The sequence below is a fragment of the Psammomys obesus genome, unplaced genomic scaffold, assembly GCF_907164565.1.
Source record: "Psammomys obesus unplaced genomic scaffold, mPsaObe1.curated_primary_1811, whole genome shotgun sequence".
NCBI lineage: Eukaryota > Metazoa > Chordata > Mammalia > Rodentia > Muridae > Psammomys > Psammomys obesus.
Window position 1 is genome coordinate 2,549,879 of NW_026596069.1, and position 9,417 is coordinate 2,559,295.

At 44.6% G+C, this 9,417-nt stretch overlaps 1 non-coding gene across 1 annotated transcript; it reads left to right on the forward strand.

Annotated features, from left to right (window-relative positions):
* The first annotated feature begins 8,995 nt into the window (after window positions 1–8,995).
* Window positions 8,996–9,128, forward strand: LOC129690254 (small nucleolar RNA SNORA17). The gene has a single exon (XR_008722260.1). It is a non-coding gene; the product is annotated as a small nucleolar RNA SNORA17 (small nucleolar RNA).
* The last annotated feature ends 289 nt before the right edge of the window (window positions 9,129–9,417 follow it).

A 9,417-nucleotide genomic window follows, 5' to 3' on the forward strand; every position in this document is an offset into this window, starting at 1 on the left:
TAAAGGTTTATTTCCGCTCACAGTTCAGGGACACAGCTCATCCCTGTGGGATGTAGGTGAAGCAGCAGCCTGAGGCAGCGGATCACACTAAAGCCACATTCAGGAAGTAATGATGCCGAATTCAGGATGGACCTTTCTACCTCAGTTAACCCATCAAAAAGCCCCTCACAAGCATGCCAGAGGCTCCTTTCCTAGGCGACCTTAGGTTCTGACAAACTGACAATATAAATGGTCACAAATTTAGGTGATTTGCTGAAGCATTTGATATAACCAAGGAGAAAAAGAGTGATACCTTCTTAACAAGTTAAACATGAAGCCATCCTAGGAACCAGCCATCCCATCCCTAGCTTTTACCCAGGAGGAATGAAAGCCTTTGTTTATAGAAAGACTCAAATGTTAATGTCTTTTCCTGGAAACAATTTAAATGTTTTTAACAGGTGAGTTCAGAAGCGATGGATTATTCCTCAGAAATGGGCTACTGGCAAATACTAAAACGTGGGTCAGGCTCAAAAGGCTTCTGCTGAGAGAAAGGCACCAGACAAAACACGTACATAGACACATTTTCTAACCTATAGAGAGAGAGTGTATATACAGAAGGGGGTGGGTCTAAGGGCACAAAATATTTTTGCTGATCTTGTCCTCTACCCCCCATAGTTCACTCAAACCGCTACAGGTCATCAGGTCATTCTCCAATTGCGCCAACTCCACAAGTCATACTGATGTGTCCTCAAAACACCTATTTAACAGAGCCAAGAGAGACGAGGGATAATTTAGCGGGTTAATGCCCCGGGCATATTCTTGAGACTTGTATTCCTCTCTCATGTGCTTGAGCGCCTCTGTCTAGACAAACCACGGATTCTGGGTGACACGATTTGCCTGAAGCTCAGATGACCCTCAGACAGCCGAGCTCTGACATCCCTGTAGCATTTCATTCAGTCATGGGGGGAGGGGGGGGAGAGCGCTTGTTAACTTCACAAATGCGTCACTTTGATTTGTAAAGCCTGTTAGCCCTTTCGGCTCCGGGCAATTACGCAACTAAACTCTCTTTCCCCTAAAATGAATCAAGTCCTTTCTGTAAAATCTATGACAAATGCTGTGATTGAGTAAGTCAGGTTGAAACCAGAAAGGTACTAGAAAAGAAAAGACAGCAAACAGACATTCATCCTTGATGTCATATTAGTGGTCTCCTTATAGGTGTTTATTGAAAATTAAGCCTTGTAGCTTGTGACTCTAAATCTTTTGGTCAAGTTGAAGTGTGTCATCATTGAATGACATATTACTGAAAGTAACCATATACCATCTCCTGTTATGTCAACTATTCTGGCTGTGGTGGAGGTGGCAGGTGCTCTCCCAGTCAGTAAAATGTATTCAAGTGTTGCCAAATCCTGGCAACTGTTTAATTAGTTGCAGGCATCTCATTCTGACTTTTGATCAGCCAGATATTCTGTCTTCTTTTCCTTTTCCACTTAGTATTATAGTAGTATTATTAACTTTAGCAAATTACTTTAAAAAAAAGGATTTATTTTGCCAGATAAGTGGCACATGCCTTTAATCCCAGCATTTGGGAGACAGAGGCAAGAGAATCTCTGTGAGTTCATGGCCAGCTTGGTCTACAGAGTGAGTTCCAGGACAGCCAAGGCTTCACAGAGAATCCCTGTCTTAAAAACCCATTTTTAATTTTATTTTATGTGCATTGGTGTTTTGCTGTATGTATGTCTGTGTGACGATGTCAGATGCCCTGGAACTGGAATTACAGACAGCTGTGAGCTGCCATGTAGGTGCTGGGAGTTGAACCCAGATCCTCTGGAAGAGTAGTCAGTGCTCTTAACTGCTGAGCCATCTTACCTGTCCCTTCAAAAAGGTATTTTTTATATTTATGGTTGTGAGCCTAGCCTTTAACGGCTGAGCCAGGCTGGCCTGGAACTCAGAGGTCTGGCTGCCTCTGTCTCTGCCTCCTAAATGCTGGCAGTTTTTAAAAAATTAATTTTTTTATTTATTACAGTGTATTTATTTTTAAAATTAATTTATTTTTATGCTGGCAGTTTTAAAACCTTCAATTAAACATTTTAATATACTTTTAAAAAAGGTATTTTTTAAAGTATGTTTTCTTTTCCTTTAAACTCATGTTTCCACTACTTTGTTCTTTATTTTCTTTAGAGATAGGGTTTCTCTATATAGTCTTGGTTGTCCTGGGACTTGCAATGTAGATCAGGCTGGCTCATACTCACAGAGATCCACCTGCCTCTGCCTCCTATGTATTTGGATTAGGGTTGTATGGAATCAAGCCCGGCTCCTTTTTTCTTTGAAAACAGGCTCCCAGGTAAAGCAGGCTGCCTCCGAACTGACCATATTACCAAGGATATCCTATCCGAGTTCTGGTATAATAGGCATGATGACTACACCCTACCTAGTAAACAGTTACTTTTAGATACTTAAATGTATCTTCAAACCCTAGGTTGGAAGTGGGATTCAAGCTGGCTTTAGCCTGAGGCATCCAGAAACTCCTAACTCAAGAGCAGCTGCTTGTGGAGGGCTGGCTTTGAACAAGTGATCTTGGTAATCAGCTCCATTGCCTCCTAACTTGCACAGTTCACACGGGAAAGCAATAAAGACAGATTAGGACAATGCCTACATTGTCGGCATGGGGGCACAAGCACATCCTACTGTCTCTCTAGAAAATTCTACCTTGGTCCTTTTTTATTTTTCGTTCCATCATTCATTTTCTGAGTGAGATCCCATCTCATTCCCTCCCTAACTCCAGCACCTTCCCAAATCTTTCCTTAGGTCTTAGGGCCCCACACAGTTGGAGACGGGAAGATTTGGGGGACCATGACCTGGGGCTGTGACCACAGATGCTTCTGTAAAATTGTCTCCTTTGGTGGCCTGCCATGGCTGTTTGCTGTCAAGGCCCCAGCAAGGGTGTGAAACAGAGGCACGGACCATAGTTTGGAGGGAATCCACTTGGTGTGCCGCCGCCGCCGCCGCCGCCGAGGTGCTCTTTTCTAATTGCAGCACGGCGATTGCCGAGCCCTTCCCTTCCTCCAGCCCCAGGAGCCATGTCACACTCCTGGCTCCGCCTTACTTATCCTCCAGCAGGAGTCTGTCTGATGACCTCAAGCAGTTATGGCATTCAGTGTCCATTGTTTCTCTTTATTTCTTGCTTTTCTTTTTTTCCCCCATTTCAAGACAGGGCTTTTCATGAAGTCCAGGTGGGCCTCACACTCACCATGCCACTGAGGATGAGCTTGAGCTCCTGATCCTCCTGTGCAGGGATTACAGGCACACATCACCAGGCCTGGTTTATGCATTGCTGGGGACTGAGCCCCGAGCCTCATGTATGCTAGGTAAGTACTCTATCAACTGAGCTCCATCCCCGCTCCCACCCACAGCCCCTCTCTTTTCTCCTCGCCAGGGCTCTCCCATTTTAGCACTCTAATTCTAGCAATTATCAGTTTGTTTTTTAACAAAAACGAAAGTCTGTTTCTCCCCAGAATCCAGGTTTGATTCCCAGCATCCGTACGGTGACTCAGAAGCATCTTTACCTCCAGTTCCAGGAGATCCGAGGACCTTTTCTAACCTTCATGGGCACTGCATACAATGCCCATGTATGGTGAGAAACACCCATGCACATTAAAACAGATAAACTAGAAAAAGACAACAAACCCTGCATAACTGGGATGATAAATGATGAAAGAATCAATGAGGGGCTGGAGTGTTGGTCCAGCAGTCAAGAGTACATGCTGCTTTTCTTTTTTCCGATGTGCTTATTTATTTAATCATTTTACAGCCTGATCAAAACCCCCTCCATCTTCTCTCCCCAGTCTCACTCACACTCCCTCCTTCCCCCTTTCCTTCTCAGAGAAGGGGACGTTCCCCCAAGGGTACCAACCCTCCCTGGAGCATCAAGTTGCAGCAGGACTAAGTGCATCCTTCTCTTCTTCTTCCTTGTTCACTTTTACCAATTCAACCCATGTTTTAAAAAGTCGTTTATTAGTATATATTAAACAAATGTAATTGCATGCTAACAGGTTTCCGTGTGATTATTTTCATACATGTATATTGTAGTGGCTTGAATGAGAACTGTCCCTCATGCTTCTCTTCCCAATTCATTACCGTTTCTACTTTCATGTAGTGTGTTTGTGTGTTTTTGTGTGTCCCAATGAGTTTCATTAGAGTTGCTTGCAGGAGCACAGGTAAGGGATTATTTGCAGGCACATTTGCACCTACCCAGTGGCAGCTATGCCTACAGATCAACCGGGAAGGGTAGAGCTTCATGAGCCCTCCCTCCCCCCAATTCAACCCACTTTTAGAAAGGCTAGTAAATTATTCAGCATTTTCTAAAGGAACAGAACTAACAGAACAAATTGTAATGTCTAATGTGTGTGTGTGTGTGTGTATTAGAGTGGTAGAAGGCAGCATTTACTGAGCTGGTGGTTGCTCCTCTGTACTTCAGTGAATGGAGTGCCTGAACTCATTTATTGACCACGGAGGGAAATGCCCTATGTAGATACCAGTTCCCAGTAAGAGCAAATACACTGTGTAGATGTAGCACAGTTTCTTTATCCATTCTTTGGTTGAGGGACATCTAGGTTGTTTCCAGATTCTGACTATTACGAATAAAGCCGCTATGAACATGGTTGAGCAAATGTCCTTGTTGTATGGTGGAGCATCTTTAGGGTATATACCTAAAAGTGGTATAGCTTGGTCTTGAGGTAGACCTGTTACCAGTTTTTGTGAGAAAGTGCCAGGTTGATTTCCAAAGTTGTTGTATAAGTTTGCATTCCCACCAGCAATGGAAGAGTGTTCCCCTTTCTCCACATCCTCTCCAGCATGTGTTGTCACTTGAGTTTTTGATCTTAACCATTCTGATGGGTGTAAGATGGAATCTCAGAATCATTTTGATTTGCATTTCCCTGATGACTAAGGACCTTGAACATTCTTTAAGTGCTTCTCAGCTATTCGATATTCCTCTGTTGAGAATTCTCTGTTTATCTCCATACCCCATTTTAAAATTAGATTATTTGGTTTGTTATTGTTTAATTTCTTGAGCTCTTTATATATTTTGGTTATTATCCCTCTGTCAGATATAGGGTTGGTGAAGATCTTTTTCTAATCTGTAGGCTGTCCTTTTGTTCTATTGATAGTGTCCTTTGCTTAATACTATTCAGCTATTAAAAACATGAAATTTGCAGGCAAATGGATGGATCTGGAAAAGATCATCCTCAGTGAGGTAACCCAGACTCAGAAAGACACACATCATATATACTCTATTATAAGCAGATATTAGCCATAAAATATAGCATAACCATACTACAATCCACAAACCTAAAGAAGCTAAATAACAAAGAGGACCCTAAGGAGGATGCTTAATTCTCATTCACTGGAAGGGGTTGAAGAGAGGGAACAGGACAGGAGTCCTCCATAGATGTCCTCTGAAAGACTCCACCCAGCAGGGGATTGAAGCAGATGCTGAGACTCACAGCTAAACTTTGGGCAGAGTGCAGGGAGTCATAGGAAAGAGTGTGGAGGGGGGGTGAGGGGTGAGAGGATAGAAGGACCCAGAGAGGACAGGAGTTCCACAAGACCAACAGAGCCAACAAACCTTGGCCCAGGATGTTCTTTGGAGACTGATGCACCAGCCAAGGGACATGTATGGAGAGGACCCAGGCCCCCTGCTCAGATGTAGCCAATAGGTAACTCAGTCTCCATGTAGGCCACTAGTAAGGGGACCGGGGGCTTCTCTGACATGAACTCCGCTGCTTGCTCTTTGATCACTTCCCTCGTGCAAGGTGGCCTTGCCAGGCCACAGAGGATGAGGATGCAGGCAGTCCTGATGAGACCTGAGAGTCTGGGGTCAGTTGGTAAGGGAGGAAGTCTCCTCGTTTCTGAGGACGAGGGGACAGGGAAGTGGGGGGAAGGAGGAAGGAGAGTGGAACCAGGAGGAGGTGAGGGAGGGGACTATGATAGGGATGTAAAATGAATAAATTTAATATAATAATAATAACAACAATAATAATAGTAAAATACAGCAGCCCAGAACAACCACCATCGCTAACAGCACTTCAGCTCCACCAACACTCCCAGCCCACCATGGGAAGAGAGATGAGCAGATCCTCCATGGTATTTTTTCTGCACTCAAAGAGAAAGAGGTCAGGAAGAGCTGTGGTCTGTGCCAGCACTCTGCAGCCTCCAGATACAGTGACTAGGGCTCCTGTGCTTTTCTGGCCTGGGAAGAGTGACATAAAGGGGCCAGCTGAGCTTGCTACAAACCAGAACACTTTGAGGAAACAATTGATAAAACAAAACAAAACATTACAAAACAAAACAAAACAAAAACCCTCTTATCTTGATTTGCCTTTTCCCCTAAAATTCAATTTAAAGAAACCAGCTTTTTGTTATCTATTACTTTTTTTCTCTTGAGGCTAGCTTCCTCTGTAAGTTCATATTAAATCTTATTGTCTCGGTATTGTTGTGGGTAAATGTATAAATTGGCTTCTAAAATATGTAATGGCCAATGACAAACGTGACACATTTCCTTAGAGTGCAGCCAGCTCTAAGGAAGCGTAAATTAAGATGTTTATGAATTATTAATTGGCCTTTCATTAAATGATCCATATTACACAGATGAATAAGACATAATTTCTTTTATTTGACGAGCTCACGTGCTGGAATACAGACACATAAAAGCAATTGCAACAAAACAGAAGCTAGAAAGGGAAAGCTCCCGGTGCTGGGCGAGCTCCGAGGACCCAGATTGTCCTGCCCGTGGCAGTCTGGGACCCACACAATCCTGTGTGTGTTTTCAGGAGATCTTGAGTCTCTTTCTTAGTTTCAAAACTGTTTCTTCATTTAACTGTGAGAAGTTACAGGGTACTCTGTGGTTTCAGCTTTCAGGATTTGAGGCTTGAGACACTTGTGTTATCTTCGACCAACCTGTGTAAAGTCCAGCTTTTATCCAGATACTGTCCAGAGAGCCGCTTGGATAGATAGAGTTGAGAGCCCAGGCCTTTAACTTTTTGAGTTCAAATCTCAGATCTACTTCTTGTTGTTTGGCCAAGTCTAGGTTACTTAACTTCTTCAGAGCTCACTTTCCTCAGGTGTAAGACAGAAGAGAGAACAGTGCATCAGTGTCTCAACCGGTCTTCTCCCTACCTCAGCAGGGTCTTGCTATGTGGCTGAGGCTGGCCTCAAACTATTAGTCCTCCTTCTTATCTCTTACTAATTTTTAAAATCGCCCATAAATTTGAATAACAGCATGTCAGTTACATCATCTACTTTTCATATTTTATATAGCTTGTTTGTTTGTTTTGTTTTGTTTTTGAGACAGGGTTTCTCTGTGTAGCCCTTGCTGTTCTGGAGCTCACTCTATAGACCAGGCGGGCCTCAAACTCAGGGATCTCTCTGCTGCTGTGTCCTGGGTGCTGGGATTAGAGGCATACACCGCCATGCCTGGCTTTTATATGGCTTTTATCTGTATGTTAATAATAGTTCTGGCTGTATAATAATTATAACCTTCAAATGATTTGCTTCTCCATCTACTGAAAACAAGTTCCACATTCTTTAACTTTTGAAGAAGTTATGCCTTTTTTTCCTGAATATATATATATATATATATATATATATATACACACACACACACACACACATACATAATAGAGACAATTAAATTGGATTTTGTAGCCAATAGGATGCAGAACCCTGGAACTGAGTGCTCTGAAGATGTAGGGAGCATATGAAGGGAGGGAGGGAGGGAGAAAGGTAGAGAGAGAAAAGCCACTGCCATTGTTGGCACCAAGGACAAGGGAGGGAGCTATGAGAATAAAATAGCTCCTGGCTGGAGCTGTCACTTATCTGAGCCCCAGAATAACACACTAAAGAGGACTGGCTCTGCTCTCACTCTTATCCTGAGTAGTTTCAGACTGCAGCACAACAGAAAAATCAGATGCAGGAAAATCACCGAGGCGAGCCCAGGTCTGCTTCTCTAGGCCCAGAGCAGGACTGAGATTGGCAGAATGTGCTTCTGGGGAACAAAAACCCAATACAGAAGCCTAGTCATTCCAGGGAAATAATATCTCAAAACCAAAGTCAAAACAAGATACTTTGTCCATGAAACAGAACAAGCTTGTGTGGGTTAGCAGCTTCTCACCAACAGCCTCCAAGACTGAAGTCAAACCCACAGAAACGTGGCTGCGGATGCTGAGGCATGTCCGGGAGGATATTCTGCTAGATGCTGATTTCAGGTGGAGCTAAATGAGGGTTCACAGGGAGCGTCTCCTTCATGATATATAGCCAGAAGACAAGGGGCTTTTCCTGGAGGGCAGAGCCAGGGTCTGAGAAAAGGAACTCCACAGCCTCAGCAGGACCTCATTCCTGCTGTCTGCAGGATGAAACATGGTCTGTTCTTTCCATCCATGACTTGACAGACTGGAGTTCTTACTGTAGCCAGCCTTTCTTCCTCCTTCAGAGCAGATGTCTTTCCTCTGCAGCGTGTGTTAGCAAGGACATGTGGCCTGGAGAGCTGGCCTTTGATCTCCGTGTAGGGAGAAAGGATTAGTGTTCCACGCGTATTGAATACTGGAGAAAAGGAGCCCGGGAACGCCACAGATCAAAGCGGACATTGCAGGTGGTCTAGCTGAGAGTCTCACAACCCCTTCCTTCTCTTTGCTTGTCTCCGCTGACACACAGCCCGGGATAGTGAGGTTTACCAAGGACAAGCTTTCTCCCTAGAGTGTGAAGACGGTGCTCACGGCTGGAACAGCTGCCTGTGAGGATCACAGAGCAGGAAGATGGATGAGGCACTTCTTGATGATTGCTTAGCAAGGTTTTCAGCCTGTGTATCATAACCCATATAGACTTAAACAATAAGAATACAGTCCTAGGTAAAGACACACTAAGGTAAATCTTGACCAAAGAGTTGTAGTCAAAAGTGAGATAGAGACCAAATATGAATTGCGCACCCGTTGAAGGGGTTAAATTCATTAGCATGTGTAAACTAACGGCCCCTAGAGGCACTACAGGTGTGGTGCTGTGTCACCTGTGTGGCAGAAGGTGGCTGAGAGGAGAGAGGCTCTGTCTACACCCCAGGTGTTCTGACCTGGGGACACCTGAATGATTAGTAGCCTATGGTTCCCTGAAAAAAGTGAGCCGGAGACGAACACCGGTCCTGCGCTGTGCAGGCAGGGATGAGCGCCCAGGCCGGAAGTGAGCTGGAGACAGACGAACCTCGCATGGGGCCTGGGAGAGGAGCGAGTTTGAGATGACCCCCCAGAACAGTGCCATGGGGCCTGGACAGGGAGCTAGCCTGAGATGACAACCAGCCAGGCACCGTGCAGGCCTTGGGAGGCAGAGCCTGCCTGGCGCCACAACGCATGAGCAGGACATAGCCCTCCTGAGATGAGCCCAGACACTCAGAGACCC